An 18,944-nucleotide genomic window follows, 5' to 3' on the forward strand; every position below is an offset into this window, starting at 1 on the left:
GTTAAGGACCCTACACAAGATGTAATAGATATACAGTTACATGCTACTCCCGACGAAATCAAGAAATGGTCTGAACAAGGAGGGGTCCAGACAGATCAAGGATGGTTGACGAAGGGAAAAGCCACATGGTTTCTCCCCGACTCTATGGTTCAAGTCATTATTAACACCGCACATAGTCCAGCACACTTAGGAGAAAAAGCCATGTTAGATAGCATCCAGAACCTCTGGTTCAACAAGCATTTACGAGCAGCAGCCAAGCAGAAAGTACGTACCTGCATGATGTGTTGTCAGTTCAATCCAGGTAAAGGTGTCCCGGTGGAACAAGGTGGATTCCATCCTCCTGACCACCCTTTTGAAGTCCTCCAGATGGATTATATCCAGATGGAGCGATGTCGAGGTTTCAAGTATGTCCTCGTAGTTGTATGTGCTTTGTCCAGGTGGACAGAAGCATATCCAGTTCCAGATTACACAGCTGCGACCACTGCCAGGCAGTTGGTTCGTGAGTATTTTCCCCGCTATGGATTACCTAGGGTCGTGTATTCAGATAACGGCCAGCCATTCTCATCCGAGCTCATGAAACAAGTATCCCTTCTGTTAGGATACCAGTGGAAGTTCCATTGTGTACGCCATCCTGAAGCAGCCGGTCTCGTAGAGAGACATAATCAGACCCTGAAAATCCGAATCGCCAAAATATGTGCAGAGAAAGGCGTAGATTGGATGGTAGCACTGCCAGTCGCCCTTTTTTATATGAGAATGGTTGCTCATTCCCGTTCAGGTCTATCCCCGTATGAGATAGTGTTTGGTCGTCCCCCAAATATGTGGGGTACACCTAGACCACGTACAATTACAGATGTTGACAGTAATATGCTGACAGATTACCTTGCCTCCTTGATGTCTGCACTACAATCTTGTCGTTCACAGGTTGCCGCTGCTTTTCCAGACAACACCGAAGTGAAACCGCATGAAGTCGTTCCAGGAGATTTTGTGTTGGTTCGCAATTTTGATCGTTCAAGTCCGCTGGAGCCCCGCTGGAAGGAGCCCCGCCTCGTTCTCCTCACCACCCGGACAGCAGTGAAAGTGGAAAACCGAAAAGGCTGGCTACACTCCAGCCATGTGAAGAAGTTTCATGGACTCAAACCAAAGACTTTTCTTAAAGACTGCCCCGTTCTCAAGGACTGCCCAGACTCTGAATCTAAACTTCCCCTGTTAGAGAAAACTCCGCAGCAGGAGTATAAAGAGAAATTGAGGTCTAGTAAGTCAGCCAGTTTAATTGTCTAAGTCCCTCTCGGGTGAAACGGTTAGACAGGTTCCTGACATGTATGAGATAGACCCACACAGTGAGAGAGTTAGTCCAAACTCTAAGAGATGTATCATTACTCTGTTCTTTCTATTATTCCTGAGTCTTATGGTTACTTGCATAAGTTATGCTTTACATTTATGTTTTCCTATTTCACATGTACATATGTTTCCTAATGTTACAGTAGAGCACACATTTAGTGACCTGCCTCCTCACGAGTTATCCTATCGTCTTGCTATGCGTAATAATACTTTTATCCGAATGCTGCACTATTCACATTAGACCAGCAATGCCACTAATTGTTGGGTGTGTGGTCGACTCCCCCCTTTCCAGACACCGAAGGGAGTTCTGCCACTCTTTCCCTATCCGTTTTCACATAATGGTTCGTGTGGAGCGTGGTCCACGTTAACGTCATCCTCAACTGATATGTCCCTTCTGAATAAAACATGTTTCCCAGACAAAGAAGGTCTTTCCCATAGAATAGGGTTAGATCTAGAAAATGAAGTATATGATCTAGGTAATTATTCCTCGAATTTCATGGTGTTGAATGTTCAGTCCGAGACTACTCCAGATTTGCCTGCTATTTCAGTTCTACCAGTCAAAGGCGAATTATGTGTCAGAAAGAATGGTTCCGTACATGTAGGACATAGTGATTGTACTACTATGGTCGAGTATAGTGACAGTGGGAAATCTATTTTCAAAGCCTCACGTCATTCTTATTTTGTGTGTGGTCAGACCGCATATGTTCGTCTGCCCCTCGATTGGGATGGAACATGTTATATTGCCTTCCTACTGCCACCAGTTTTTCTAGCCCCGTCTGATTATCACAGAAACACACATCTAGTACACGTTAGACATAGAAGGGAGACTGAGTCCCCAATTGTCGATCAAACTGAAACTGCCCTAGAACAGTACCAAGACTTCAATAAAGGTTTCTTTTTCTTTATAGGTCCTGTCCAGAATAGTAAGTTAATACGTAGGCTAACCAGAACCCTTGAAGCAGTAGTGAATGAGACTACTTCCGCTCTAGGTAACTTAACCGAAGAGCAATCTGCTATGAGATTTGTCGTGCTCCAAAATCGTCTCATCCTTGACGTCATACTGGCCGATAGAGGAGGAGCTTGTAGAGTCATCGGATCTAGTTGCTGCGTTTTCATTCCTAATAACGCGCCGTCTGTTTATTGAGCTATAACCAGACTTCATAAAATTGCCCATCAGTTACACCAGAATCCAGGCACCTGGACATGGTCCGGTTGGCTCTGGAGTATTATATCTGCCTGGGGTTGGAAAGTATTGTCATTCCTAGGTATAGCAGTAATGATCATATTCAGTTGCTGCCTCTGTTTACAATGTGGCCCTGCGATTTGCGGCTTGTGTGCTACCTCTTGTATTCCTAGTCCTAAGTCCCGTTCCAAGACAATTCGAGACGAGCAAATGATGCTATATGAACAGATAGATGGTATCATGAATATTGATGTTTCCTGATGGAAACGTAGGGCACAAGGAGGGAATGTGGAAAATTGAATTTTGCCTTGTTATGTGTGCCTACGTGTTCCCCATCCTATGTTATATGTGCATGATCGATATGCATATATCCCCCTATGATCGATTAAAGACGCAATTATAGTTGTGTCCAACTCTAGTATGCCAGTATCCAGTTCTCGTGAAAGCAACGAGTATTAGGCCTATGTTGCCACGTTTTACAGTGTGCACGTTAATTCATTGAATTGTCCCCGTTTCTAGGCCTCAAAGGGCCCGGAACCCACTCCGACGAGCGATGCAGCCCCCACCTGCATCCCTGACCCTTCACTTACTTCCTGCCAAGCAGCGCGGTGCCCGGCCTGGCTCTGCCTGCCTGTCTGCCAAGAATATGTTATGCTTCTAGTTATCAGTCCAGCTTTCCTTCTTCGCATTCCTAAGCTACTGAACCGCAAAAACAGTTTCAGCTATAGTCTAGCCTTTCTGTCTCCATGCAAGAGTTACTGTATTAATATTCACGGAAGATTCATAGCACACGCAATACATGTAGAATATATGCATGCACCAGCCTTAGTGTCAAGTAGCCTTTGCCCTGATAACTTCTAGACTCTATCAACATGTACTCCAAACACCAGATACCAGATATGCTATAGGTACATGTCGTCCTGACACCGCAGACTTTAGTCTCCTCTTCTAGTGTAGAAGTCATAGCCCCCAGTTCTCCCCGGTAACACGTCATTGTCCGTTTGCGCGCACCACTAGGTTAAAGGTCCCAGCTGCTCAGGTAGCCCCCTCCATGTTTCCGCCCATTTCATGACACTTCTGTGACGTTCTCATCACATGTCTACGTGCACGCCCTGTGCACGCCTTCTTTTCACGCCCATGTGTTCTTATCTTACGCTTGTCACTAGTTACGCCTACTGTATGTAATGTAATTGAAATGTTTTACTATATATATGTATCCTGAACTGTTGATGAGGCGCTGCAGCTGCCTCTCCATTTTATTTCAGGCTGTCCCGATCCAGTCCCTTCCCTTTTGCCTGAATAAAGCCCGTTCGACTCGGATACATCGGATCCTGCCTCTTATTTATTGAGCTATCTGTTATTATTAATGTATTCAAAAATAGTACCGGTATTTAATTATTTATTTACCACAAATGTGTGATGCTCATTTTTGTGACGACACATGCATGTCACCAGATGTGATTGTCTGACATCAGGCGGATTATTTGGTACATGATTCCGTGTAGTTGATGTGGCATGTCTTTGACTGTGGGGGGCCCTGGGAGGGGGGGTCTGGGGTTGTTGGCAGTGGGTGTTGTGGTCCTGTTGGGGCTCCCAGCTGCATGATCAGTGGCTCCATGGCATGTGTTGGGCTTCCTTGTGTGGTGCACAGGTTAGAGCAGGTGTTAGTTTCCTGCTGCTAACGCACCTTATTGCATGTTTTGTGGTCGTATCTCTGACATGGCTGGTCGTTGAGAATGTTGGGGAGTGGTGTTGTCGCGGCTTTTGGCACAGGAACACCTACTCTGCATCTCATTAGCGATAGTGACAGGGGTGATCTGTTTTCAATGTTTTTTGTGACTGCTATTGCAGTTAAACTGGTGCTATGGACTGTTAGCACCAGCTTGTGAATGGGGTGATACATTTTTCATGACTTTGGCTGCGATAAAGAGCTGTTAACTCGACGATAACTCCTTGAGAATATGCCTCTCAGTGTACTAATTATTTTCTAAAAAGAAGGGCAGGTACTTTCCCTTTAAAACTATTTCGACCCAGCCAAAAAATGCTGGTAAACTGAATGTCAAATTTAAATCATAGAAGTACTATGTAGTTAAGAGTATCTGCGTATGTAAAGCACTGGAAGTGGCTCCTAAGACAAAGTAATCAGACATTTAGCTTCTCAACCTCTCACACCACTCTTCAAGGTACCCACACCACGCTTCTAAGTCTAGAGTGGCCGGATTACTTACTGGTAATCTTCATTACTCCAATTCCCTCTCACTCACCCCTGTGCCTACTTCCATTAGTAATGTGACAGCATTACTGCAATTTGCTCACACATTTCAAAGCTTTCTTTATTTTCATGACTGCAATGAGAAATCCCATAAAACCACTTACCCCAACTCACTTCCTGTGCGTAGCAAGCCTCAGGTCGGATGATGAGGAAGGAGGGAGGGAGAGATGGCTAAAAGTACTGACGGGATGATGAAGAATCAGAGTAATGAAGATAATTGTTAAGTTATTCGGTCATTACCTCGTCTTTACCGCACTCCTCCTAGTCCTCACTTTCATAAGATCTGCCTAAGCCCATAGTCTCCATCAGCAAACATATGCATGAATATATAAGGAATAGTAGCAAGATTTTAATAATTCAAAAGCCTTTTCTTGTTCTTCTGCAATAATAAAGAAAAGAAAGCAGACATGGTAACTATCAAGAAATCAATAAAACTGTATATAATTTAAAAAATAAAATGATGGAAGTTAAAGCACACACAAATACACTGAGTATACAATAGCAGCCGAAAATACATAAACATGAACAGTGCAAAATGAAGAAAATATCAAAGTTTGCTCAGAGCACCAAAGAAAGACCATGATAATCAGTGACACACTGTGGGGGATGTTAAAACTCTAAAAACAAGAGCGCTATTCTCACTTGTTTAAAATTCATAGATAACGGGTGATGACCTATAAATTTACAGGGCAAATTACTAAACCTGGGACAGATCATGACTATGGGCAAAGTATCTGCAATGGAAACATTATCAAATGTACATACTGGTAGATCAGAATCTTTTTAACAACTATGATGGAGAGACATGAGCCATAGAAACAAATTGAGTCTATAAAGGTCAACAGTCTACAACCATAACTAGACATATCAATATTGAGGTAAGGCTCCATGCTACTCACTGTTTTGACCAACATCAATCAATCAAAACAAGCTTTATTCGATTTTGAGTAATAAAATCATAAAAGCATACATACAGAAGAAAAAATTCATCATCTAATATCTCAATAAAAATACATTTATATACAACAGTCTGCTCGGTAATATTGGTAAGTTCATGGTGTACATATAAACGTGTGATACTTCCTTTAGATAGAATTTCCTGTACACTTTTCCCGTAATTTACTATTCGATAGCTTTCCTAACCCTTAAGACGTTCTTCAGGAATCCCGCCATTGAACCAATACAATAAAAACTATCCAGCATCTCTAAGTATATAAAAGCAGGGCGACATTGCCTCCAGCCTCCCTGTTTTAATAGTGGCTTTAACCATCTTAGCCTTTTGGTGGTATAGAATTTGCAGAATAGAACCACATGTATTGTGCTTTGTTGTGATGCATTGTCACAAGGGCATCGGCATAATTCCCTCAACCAGTCATTGATAGTTGGATACGTAAATATTTTTTTTCCCATAGTTTTATATAGCGCAAACTTGACCAGAACCGAATCAGGTTTTAGAGCGCTTTACATAGCACCAGTTACGTTACATGAGGACACACATTCATTTTTGTCAGGCACGGGGAGATTAAGTGATTTGCCAAGAATCACAGGATGTTTGGCGTCGTTTCCGAGACTCGAACCCAGATCCCCAGGTCCGAGGTCGGTGATGAAAGGTCCCAAACCTAAATCTGGTCAGAAGGTATCTGTCGTATCTGCTCAGAACGTGTTGCAAGTATGGTTGAATATTACACGTGATTGTAATCAGTTGGTGGTGGATCACCATGGGTTTGTTCAATTCAAGAGCTAGCCAGTTGTCTTCTAAATGAGACATAACACTCTTTTAAACTCTTTGCGTTTGATGGCATTCAAGCTGTCGGGCAATTAAAATATTTAGGATGGCCAATATCCTGCATACAAGTCTCAACATATTTTAGCCATACAATGTTATGGGTGTTATCTAGTTTCATTGCATCCCTCAGTATGTTCCTATTAAGGGCTGCACTCTCTGAGGTCCAAATTCTGTGCCACAAAAGAACTAGCTGGGCCTTGATCAGGTCAGAAATATATGTGACTCCCAGCTCGGAGTGACAATTAAAAACTGGTGCACTATTAGGAACACTTAAGAGGGACCTCAAGAAGGCGTTTTTACCGTACGTTGGATTGAAGTGCAGTCTTGGAATCCCCAGATTCCGACACCATAAATAGCTATACTCACGCATTTTGTGCAATATATCCTTAGCAGGATTTCTAAAGGCCTTTGTCCTAATTGTTTAGAGAAGTTAAAAAGAACCGCTATCGACTTCATGTAAAGTAAAGACCTAGCCTTAACAGATGGTGCCCAGGATCCTGTCCTGTCAAAGAGCACACACAGGTATCTAAATGAATTGATAGTTTCCACATCGCTCCCCCCCCGCCTGAAGCTTTCTAGTCTTGTTTTTCATGTCCCACATGACATCACAAAGCTTTTCTTGGTGTTCAGTTTCAGGTCAAGCCTATCCATAAAGATAGAGTAAAAGAGAGTGCCCTTTGTAAACCTACTTGGCTGCGGGCCATGAGGACAGCGTCGTCGGCATAAAGGAGGGATGCGATTGGGCGCGAGTTTACATATGGCAGGTCCCTAGTATGTGACACCAACTCCTGTTCCAAAGCTTTAGTATGTAAGGAGAACAGGAGTGGTGCCAACACACATCCCTGCCTTACACCTTGTTCTATTTTAAATGGGGCAGTACACTCACCCCTGGTTCCATAACGGACCTTTGCAGTGGCTCTGGTGTATAATTGTCTTAAGAACTGGATTAAAACAGGGTCGACTTTTTATTCATTTAAGACCCCCGATAGCTTTTCGTGAACTACACAATCAAAAGCTGCCAAGAGGTCTACAAAAGCAAAGTAGAACTTCCCTGATTTGGCCTTCGAATATTTACCAATTAAAATGCTTAAGTTTAAAATCTTCTCGTTGGCCCCTAAACCGGCCCTAAACCCAAATTGAACGTCGCTTAAAACATAATTTTCTTTGGTCCATCCCTGCAGATGATCTAGGATAATCCTGCCTGCCACCTTCATCAAGGAATCCAGCAAAGATATCGGGCAGTAGCAGGCAGGGTTCTCTCGATCACCCTTTTTAAAAATGGGTACTATAATAGATTCGGACCATGTTTTAATAAAACCTCTTTAACAACATGCTTGCAGTACCTATTTAAAATAGGGCCCCAGACCTCCAAGTTTGACTTGTAGAGGTCAATCGGTATCCCATCAGGGCCAGACGCTTTTCTACTCTTGCTTGTCATGACTGCGGCATTTACGTCCTGAAGCGAGATATCGAGTTTAATAGGTATAGAGAATTGGTCAGCACTCACTATTTCATGACTCTCAGGGATACCCTCATTGGACCTCTGTTTTGCATATACGCAGGAAAATAAATTGATCCAGGTCTGTTTACCTATAGTCATCTCGATGGCTGGTACATCGATTGAATTGGCAAGAAAGGGTGCGTTAACTGCTGCCCAGAATTTTGCGCTACCCTTGGACTCAGCAGATTCACTGAGATCTTTCCAGGCCTTGTCTTTCAACTCAGAAATCCTATGTTTCCTTGCTTCATTGTACAGTTTTCTGCATGCCCTGATCTTGGTTGTATCTTTCATCTCGCACTGTAAGGCAGTCTTTAGATTGGTATGCCTTTGAGTGCAATTTTTATCACACCAGCCTTTCTTCGTATTAGACGAGCCTTCATGTTCTTTAAACAGAGTATTTCTAACAATCTCGGTAATGTTGTGAAAGGCAGTTAAAACTTCATTGTGTGTCAGGCTATCGTTTAGGCATATTAAGATGGGGTCTAGTGCCTTTGTTACTATTTCTGTGCTCAGTTTCTTAGGGTCCCTACTTCCCCAGCGGAAGGCATATCCGTTTCTTCTTCCCAATTTGATATCCTGCACCCATGCTATTTTATTGCCATTGCTCTTCAACACCCGGCTTGGGACTTTTATGTTCACGCTCAATGCCAGGTGATCAGTCATGATATTGGTGTGAATGTCATAAGGTTTCATGTGGCTGGCATACTGATTTGGAAAAATGATGAAGTTGATAGTTGTTTTAGCCCCTCTCCCTATGAACGTATGACCAAACTCCACTGCGGGCGTGCACAGACGGTTTGAAAATCCTAAATCATATTTAAACATAACTTCATTAAACAGCTCGCCCTTAGTGGTGTTTTGAAAATGGAATGATGGGTTGTCATTATCCAGAGTTAAGTCACACTTCCCAGATCCGGCCACTGGACACAGGTGTGTGTTAAAGTCCCCGCCCCAAATATGTACAATTTCAATATTATGCTTTGAATCTGTGTAAGCGATATCTCCACCTAGCTTTTCTAATATGGCTCCCAGGTGTCCTATTTCAATATTGTTATAGAAATTGAGAAGGAGCAGGGCATAACTGTAATCCATCTGTATTAGAACCGTCTGATAGTAGGTTTCAGAGCTAACCATCTTTCTCCCTTGTGTGGCCAACAAATTGGAAATATACACACTTAGCCCTCCTTTTGGCCTACCACTAGACGATTGGTTGGCAGTAGTGTGGTATGTCTTGTACCCGTTTATAAGTATACTATCTATAGCTCAGGTCTCTTGGAGGCACAAAACATCAAAGTTATTAATAAAATTCAACCAGGCAGGATCGTTGACTTTATTCTTTAAGCCTGCCACATTCCAAAAAAGGATTCTACATAATCCTGATTGATTATCAGTTTGGATCGTGTGGCCACCTCCTAGGACATTGGCATTAATTGGGGTACCTGCCATTTCCTCCCCTCGTACCTCTAAGACCAGGTTCTGTGGCGATGTAACGGCCATAATGTCCGCATTAGGGATGTGATCGTGTACATGGTGATCCCTATCAGTTGGATGTCAATCATTCTCGTCTAGGGTAGTAAGGGAGGACTGTTTTGACCAACATAAAGTGGTACAGTGAGTGCTTAGTCGAAACTAGCGCCTCATGTTCTGCTGCCGTGTTAGCGCTAAAGGACCATTTAACCCATATAACATCAGTTTTAACAATGCACTCTGGATCAAGAAAAAGATCTATCTTACTAGGGCTCTCAGTGATATCATCAGTGATGTCATTTGAGATGCCATCAGTGATGTCATCAGTAATGTCACTGACCATGTCATGAGCGATTTAATAATGACATCATCAGCAGTGCATTGCGGGAGTGCGAGTTATAGTTAGCTCAACTAACTATAATGGCAGAATTTCTCTGGTTTTGTATGAGTGAAATGTCCAACTAACTATAACGTCCCTGAAACCTGTGATTTTTTCAGTGAATTTCTAAGGTTTTTTAAATGCCAATTTCTAAATATAACATCTCTGAAACCTATGGTTTTGTCAGTGAATTTCAAAGGTTTTTAACTGCTAATTCCTAACTATAACGTCCCTGAAACCTCTGTTTTTTCAGGGAATTTCTAAGGTTTTTTAAATTCTAATTTCTAACTGTGCCTACATAGGTAGGACGTGTGCAGAAAGAGGAAGAAAGGTGCAGAAAGAAGCAAGAGAAGTGCAGAAAGAGGCCTACTTCAACTGCACCTTTCCACAGACTCAGAAAATGTAGCCTAATCACTAATCATTCTCCCAAGTTGTCTTAAACCTCAGTTTTCACTTTAAGGTTCACTATTCATCAACTGTTCAGATTGTTAGGCCTGTGAAATGTAAAACAGCAATCCTAACCATATCACTGTTGCAAGTCTGACCAAGTTTGTGAAGGTATGCATGCATGTGTCTGCTTTTACCTGGTGATATGTTACATAAAAATTAACATACAAAAACTTGAATATCCGTGTTTCAAACAGTATACTGTGTAAATGTGTGTTCAAGAAGGTGCATGAATTTCTCTCTGCTCATAATACATGGCACATGCATTTCAATAGTACATTTGAGGTGCTCTATAACACCTATATAAATAACACGTCTCCCTGTGCAACCGAATGACAGGGCACAACTAACAAGATTTGACCACTTACAAGAGAAGTGTAGTAAATATCCTCTTCACTGTTCTTCTCTGGCTAGACTGTACTATGATATCTATGACATCATAGAATGCCAGGGTGTCCCTCTAGCTCACTGTGCCTTTCTATTACTTACTGTGGCAGTTGGTCATCTGAGGCTGAGCTGCCAACAGCGAGCTCCTGGTGGGGTTTTACTTACAATCTTAACCTGTCTATCTAACCTGGAAGGAACTAGCAATAAAGGATCTTAACTTATCAAGTGGACTCTACATCATTCATTTACCACAAGAAGCTAACCGCTTTTTAAGCTACCATCTTCAGATCCATAACACATGTGAGAATACATGTACAAGTAGACATATACCTCAGTCAAGCGAGCATGCACACCTTTAAACTTAACAGCTTGCACTTCCTGTTTCAATATAGAAACAGGCAAGAGAAGTACAGAAAAAAGCAAGAGAATTGCAGAAAAAAACAAAAGAGCAGAAAGAGACAAGAGAATTGTTGAAAGAGACAAGAGAAGTGCAGAAAGAGGCAAGAGAGGAGCAAAAAGAGGGAAGAGACTTGCAGAAAGAGGGAAGGGGTACAGAAAGAGGCAAGAAGGGTGCGGAAGCAAGCAACAGAGTTGCAGACAGAGGCAAAAGAAGTGCAGAAAAAACAACAGTGGGAAAACGAAAAATAAAAACGAGGCAATGCCCTAAAGGATGAAGTCCCCATGGCTATGATGGCCCAAGGAGAGGGGCCTTGCAGCCCCCCCTCCTTAAAAATTAGTGAAGAAAAAAATGCAATATGTGGCCATGCCCCAGGGAAATCGGTCATGGGAGGGGGGCTGCACTGCCCCCTTTCATTTTTTTTAAAAACAAAAGAAATGCTCAGTTGCTGAGGGATGGGGTCCCTAGGGCCCAAAAATAATGAAGGGAAGGGGGCCACACAGCACCCTTCCAAAAATCAAATTAAAAAAAGGCAGCATCTCGCCCCCTCCCTGCAGCACTGTACAAATGTGCCTCCTGGCTCGTTCTGGGTTGGGGGATTAAGTTCCCTAGAATCTTAAGGGCCCTTAGGGGCCAACTATCCCACCAGGTACCACCAGGTACCTTCAGTAAGCCCCACACAGTGGGATTGTTGAGAGGTCCAAGGTCACGCCCCTTTTTTACACCACTCTGCAAACATGCCTCTTGTCGCACTGAGCATGGGGCAATGAGGTCCTCTTGTGTCCTGAGGACCTCTGGACTGAAGTGGTACTTCATCTCGCGAGCAGCAGTGTGCCAGGAGGTGCGTTTGCATAGTGTGAAAAAAGAGGGCATGGCCTCGGACCACTCTCACCAATCCAGCAGTGTGGGGCTTACTAGCGATAACAAGAGGGCTAGTTGGCCCCCAGGGACCCTCAGGAGGCAAGGGGACTTCATCCCCAACCAAGAGTGTGCCAGGAGGTGCTTTTGTGGAGTGGTGGAGAAAGGGGGCATGGCCTGTGTCCACCTCTTACCAATTACACAATCTGGGGCTTACTTGAGGTGTCAGGTAGGCTAGTTGGCCCCTTTGGACCCCCGGCATCGAAGGGGACTACAATGCCAAAAACACAACAGTGGAAACAGTGGCTTTCATAAGCTGAAGGGAGGTGGTCAACCTAAATATGGCACATGAGACAAATAAGCACCAATCGAAACATTTTAAAATAACACCAATTGGGAAGGTTATGTACTCGAGCCATAATTGAGTTTCTATCTATTTTCTGTGATACCTACCAGCAAAAATGTGCCACGTTTTTATGTGATGGTGACAGGTAAAAATGTGAAACGAAACAAAGCGTATTAGGTATGACTTACAAGTGAAACTGTTATTTTTGTTGTTCTTCTGTGTGCTTTTGTTGATTTCATACATATCAAGCTTGGCAGTCCTTTTTTTTTGTAAATATTCACAATAAATATTAAGAATGAAAAGTTGTAAATTAATAATGATTAAAAATGCGGCCTTCTGTGGATGACATGTATATATTTACAAAAAGAAGTGACCCATTGCAAAAAATAATCTTGCCAGCCTCATGTAATCAAACAAATGTACAAATGAAATAACATCAGCAAAGCCAATCGGTGTGCCCATTTTCTAAGTGAAAGTATTTCTTCAATGATTAGCAATTCTTTACGTTGGCTTGAGTATTAGTGGGTGAATATATAATGGTTATATGAATGAGTGAATGCATGGTTAGATGTGCAGTGAGTGAGGGAATGGATGATTATTTTGTGACATCATTAATTGGTGTTTTATGGATGGAGGCTGGCTAGATGGTTGATCGGCAAGAGCGAGCATAGAGAGGTGCATGGAAGAATATATTAATGGGAGCATGGATGGATGGATCTGACAGTTTAAAACCTCAACAGAATTTGTCACTGAAATGCAATACATTGCCATTTTTGTGAATTGTTGGAAAGCTGGACATAATACATACAAATCTCTACTTAACTCGCCCCCAAAGGTGACATGAACTGATAAATCAAAGTCACTGTTGTGGATTAACGGCTTCACATAGTAAACACACCTGCAGTAGTTTTAAGTTAAAGGGCAGTTTCTGAGAAGTTCAGTCCAGGGAATGTTTTAGCACCTAGCACAGTTCCCCACTAACTGTTTTACTGTGTTAATGAAAGAGCTGCTGCCTTAGAATTAGAAGCCAGGAATGGCTGAAGGTGTGACAAGACCAGAAGCCCCTTGACAACTATAGCTAACAATTGTGCCTTAGAGCCTCTAGGCAGAACAAAGTGTTTCCTGTATCCACCATCCTTTTTCAAGCATGAAAAGAGGAGCATATGTTTTCAGTCGAGCAGAATTTCAACCTCACAAAAGAGAGACCTATGAGAGACAGCAACCAAAAAAAAGTTCGTCAATGTTTATTTGGGAGAACACCTAGACGTATGACAGTGAACTTCTGCAATTAATAGACAGCATGAGTGTGAATCTGTAGATATTTTTAAGTGTATTTTCTGTGTCTATCTGCTAAAACAAAAACCACCACTACTGAAAAGTCAAAGATATCTTCATGGCTTTGACAGTGGAGGGTAGACATGAGGAAATGTATGTTTTCCGAATGAAGCGAGTCAGCTTGTTACAGCTTTTACTCTTTTCTTTAAAGTAAAGGTAGGACGCGTTTTGATGGCAGCCTGCACTGGTACTTTTCAGATGATGTGCAAAGCATTGCAGTGACATGGTCCAACAGCTAACTTGATGCCCAAAATAATATCATGCTGCGCAGCTATTTAAATAAACTTTTTTCTGGACTTTAGTGAGGGGTTGGAACCTCTGAATACTAAGTAAAACATGCTTTCAACTTACATAAAGGTTAAATAGAAGGCTAAAGTACAACCTGTGTATCCTAACTCTACAATAAATTCAATTTAACCTACCTCACTTCGCTATCCGGAATCTTGTATCTAAAATACCCTCCCTACCAAATTCGATGAGTTTAATGATACAGCACACATAAGCAATTGTGAAAGAGGAATGGCAACCTGAAGAGACTGAGCATACTGTTAGATTTAGAATCAATTATTATTATTCATAGTTGCCTTTTCACAGATTTCTGAAAAGTCGATCCCATCCCCAGGAGTGTCACACACCTGGGGGGGGGGGGATGGACAGTCCTTGGAAGGTGCTCATTCAACTAAGGACCAATACATGTCTGAGACATATGGGAAACTCGGGGGTTCCTCCTCACATTCTGCAGGGGGCCCTAACATTCGTTACTACACCATTGCCATTCCCATAAAAGAAATGTCAAGGAAAATGTTTAACAGAAACCACCACAATGCTGAAATTAGAAAAGAGAATTACATCACTTTATGTGAGGGGTCGTCCAACTCCGTCAAATCACCACAACCCAAGCACATTTGATTAATCTCCATGGCTCTGGCAATGGTAGCGTTCACCAGGACTCTCAAAGCACACAAGATAGCACACTTCTATGTACCGTTTCGTGCATCTCATCAAATTAGTTAGGAAGGGGTTTTACCATGGTGAAACAATTTTTAATACTGCACTATGCTTTCAGGAATCAAACTCAGTTGAAACAAATTATTTAGAGTTTGAAAACAACATTCTAACTACATTAAACAGAATAGATCCATTAAAAGTAATTAGAGCCAAACCAAAATCTGCGTAATGGTTCACAGAGACCCTAAGAAACGTAGGGACCGCCTGCAATGCATGCGACGGTCGCGCATTTGCAATTTGGATGCGGCCGTCACACTGGCGGGCGCATCCCGCATTTTTAACATTACGGCGGGCGGTGCTGCCAGCAGCACCCACCGCAAGGGTAAAAATGCAAGTTGTGCATTTGAATGCACAACATGACAGGCACTGCGCGGTGCCTGCCACGTTGTACATGCAAATGCAGGGTGCACCCCCCACCCTCCAAAATACCTTGGGGCCCGCTACGGGCCCCCAATGTCAAGGACGGCATGCCTTTGCGGCCACAGAAAGGCAAATCTCCGCATGTATCCTAATATGGATGGCGGTGTCTACCAGTCACCACCACCTTATTAAAACCTTTTCCGCCCGGTCGACTCATCGACCGGGCGGAACACCGGCAGATGGTCTTTCCGTCTGCCGGGGTCCCCCCGCCATAGTAATATGGCAGGGGGAATTGGGTGGCAGACGGTAGATTATGGTGGGCGAACTGCCACCACCCGATCCGCCCGCCATTGTAATCGACCCCTAAATGTTGAAGGCTGGAAAGGCAATGGAGGAAATCCCACACAGAAGATAGTAAATCCCTACTACGATAATACTATAAGGAATACAAAGCAGAATTAGAGAATGCTAGATCTGCTTTCCTATCAACAACCATTGTTATATTATGTTATGTTATGTTATGTTAATAAGGCATTTATTGAGCGCACTATCACCGATTGGTTTCTTGGCGCTAAAATCAACAGTAACATAGTCGTGGATGTGACATGGAGAGTTATTGGTATGCTTGTCTGTAGAGCCAGGTCTTTAAAGCTTTCCGAAATGAGAGAAGGTCCTGGTAGGTCCGAATCTCAAGGGGGAAGGTGTTCCACAGACCAGGAGCCAGTATTGCAAACCTACGACCGCCAGAGCGCTTGAGTTTAGAAGGGGGTATCTGAAGGAGGCCGTGATGGGATGAACGGAGGTTACGGGATGGTACATACTTTGTAATAAGTTGGTCAATAAATTTGGGACTCCTGCAATGTAAGGATTTAAAAATCAAAACATCCTGTTTTGAAGGTGCAACGTTGAATCACCGGAAGCCAATGAAGTTTCATGAGTAAGGGGGAAGCTGAGTGCCACCTAGGTCGATTCAAAATCAATCTGGCGGCAAAGTTTTGTACCATCTGGAGACGTTTTGACAAGTAAAGGGGAGACCTAAATAAATAGAGTTCGCGTAGTCCAGATGGGACAAAACGGTGGCGATCACTACCTGGGTAACTGCTTCCAGGGTGAGAAGGCGCCGGACCTTCCGGATTTTCCTCAATTGGAAAAAGCACTTAGAGACCACCTGGCCCACTTGTGCTTTTAGCGAGAGATCGCAGTCCACGGTGACCCCAAGTGTCTTTGTTGATGGTGATCGAGTCGGGGCTTGACCCAATTCCAGCGGCCAATAGTGGGGACCCCAATGTTTCGCGCTATCTCCAATGAGAACTAACTCGGTTTTTCCCGGGTTTAATTTCGGCTGATTTTCATTACAGAGGCAACTAACAGATCAAAGAAAGTATTTGATCTGGTGAAAGAACTAACCAACCCTGCCTGTCTAAAACAAACTATCTCACCATCTCAAGAACTCTGCAATAATCTCTCATATTACTTTTATAATAAAATGAAGGACATTATTGCAGATAAAAAGCTGCAGGCTAAGGCTGATAACAATAAAGAATCTAGTACAATGGACAATTATTAGATTTTTGCCTAATGATGCCCCGCCAAAATATCCCTTGAAGAAGTGGATCTGCTAACTGTAGACAGAATTTAGGACCCTTGTCTCACAGATTTCGTCAGTGTTGTACTTGATCCTTTTTGCAGGGTCTTCACTGAACTTTTTGCCTTCCTCCTATATTTTTTATGACCGGTTGGTGGTTATTTTAAGACTTTGGGCACATTACCACTGCTGATCAGTGCTAAAGTGCATATGCTCTCCCTATTGTAAAATGCATATATTAATTGGTGATGCCATGATTGACTATTTGGTTTACTTGTCGGACCCTAATACAGTGCACTGAGTGTGCCCAGGGTGTGTAAATCCAAATGCTGCTAGTGGGCTTGTAGCACTGGTTGTGCCACCCACAGAAGCAGCCTTGTAAAATGTGTCTATGGTCTGCCATTGCAGAGCCTGCGTGCATCTGGTACTGTCATGCTGACTGGGTAAATCCACCCACTTGCCAGTCCCTAAACCTTCCCTTTTCTTCATATTAGTCACCCCTATGGTAAGCCCAAGGGCAGGGTGCATTGTAAGTATAAGGTAGGACAAGCCCTGATGTGTGTGGCATGTCCCAATAGTGAATTACAGCCATTTTCGTTTTTCACTATTGCAAGGCTACCTGTTCTCCATAGGCCAGAGTGGGCTGCTAGATTATTACATGTTTATAATCCTAGCAGACTCAGAGAACATGGTAGAAATTCAAGTTTAGTATGCCTAGACTCGGAATAATAAAATACACCTTTTAGTAAAGTTTATTTTAATATTTTGTGTTTGCAAATACCACTTTTAGAAAGTAGGTATTTGCTTGCCTAAACATGTAAGCCTGCCTCTGCTAGGTTGTGTATTCCTAGTCTGGAGTTTGAGTGACAGGGCTGGGGGATTCCAGGAAACACAACGAGTCAGCCCAGTGGTGAATAGAGAGATCTGCATCTAGATGGGAGGGAGGAGTTGCACCTGGGACCTGAATAGAACTGTGCTCGCCCCCCACAGTGCTGGCTCCACCCCCTGTGGTGCGTCTGATGACTCTGCCCTGTACACTGAAAGAAGAGAAGGAAGACTGTAAACAAAGTGCTCCAGGGCTGTACTTGCCTTCCACAATGCTGGCTCCACCTCCTGTGGGGCGTCTGATGTTCCTGAGTGGGCCCGTACCGACGCGGTCTGCTGGATTTGGTAAACTCTGTGTTGTTTTTAACAACGCTGTAGCCGGACCCGGCTACCAACTTGCACAGAACCTTGATGTAAGCCTTTTTAACCAGAACCTTGAATCCTAATAGTTAAGTGGATTCTTTTTGTTGTTTATTGGTCTTGTGGTAACTCTATATAAAATATACCAATGTGTGATGTGTCTATTTGTGTGGTGTCTATTTGCAGTGTTGTCCCTGGGTTACTGTATGTGGTCACAAATGCTTAACTTACAACGCATAAAGCCTTGCTGCTTGTGCCAAGCTACCAAGGGGGTGAGCAGGGGTTATTTTAGGAGTGTAATCCCCCTTACTGTGACTAGAGTAGAGGGTCCCTATTTGTCACAAGTACCTACCTGTGCCAACTAGAGACCCCCAATTCTAACAGTCAGGTTCACTGTTAGAACCCATTCCCCTATGATATGAAAAGAGAAGTCAGAGAACTCCTTCAACACTGTGATCGGTGTCCAACCAATCCCTTGTCATCCAATGGACTGGAAGAACACTCTAGTCACCCCTTTTTTAAAGAAACTCCTTATCCTAGCAACTATGGCATAGATTCATCAAGGTAAAATCCGCTTGCAAAGGGGCACATTCTCAGAATCTGACCCTTTGCGACCAGTATTTTTGCATTTGGGATGCATCATCCCAAATGCAAAAATCGCAAATTAAGAAATCGCAAAATTGAGAATACTTGCATTTAAGGAATCTCAAATTGAGATTCCTTAAATGCAATGCAATAAAGTTTAAAAAATAGCGATTTCGCTAATAGGGCTCCCAAATTACCATGAAGTTAAACTTCATGGTAATTTGCAAAAACTTTGAAAAATGCACTAAAGTGCATTTTTCAAAGTTTCTTGTTGCGCACACACATGCCCTAAGGGCATGTGTGTGCGCAACATATGTGCACAGATCAATTTCATGGGTGCAACAGGGTGTCCTTTGGACACCCCTGCACCCTTGAAATCGCATTCTCAATTTGTGATTCGCTAATTGCGATTCGCAAATTGAGAATGTCTTCCCATTCATTCCTTTGGGTCTCTAGACCCATAGGAATGAATGGGGAGGTATTCCTTAATTGCAAGTCGCAATTTGCGAGTCGCAATTAAGGAAT

This window comes from Lissotriton helveticus, chromosome 8 (genome assembly GCF_964261635.1).
Source record: "Lissotriton helveticus chromosome 8, aLisHel1.1, whole genome shotgun sequence".
In the NCBI taxonomy this organism is placed as follows: domain Eukaryota; kingdom Metazoa; phylum Chordata; class Amphibia; order Caudata; family Salamandridae; genus Lissotriton; species Lissotriton helveticus.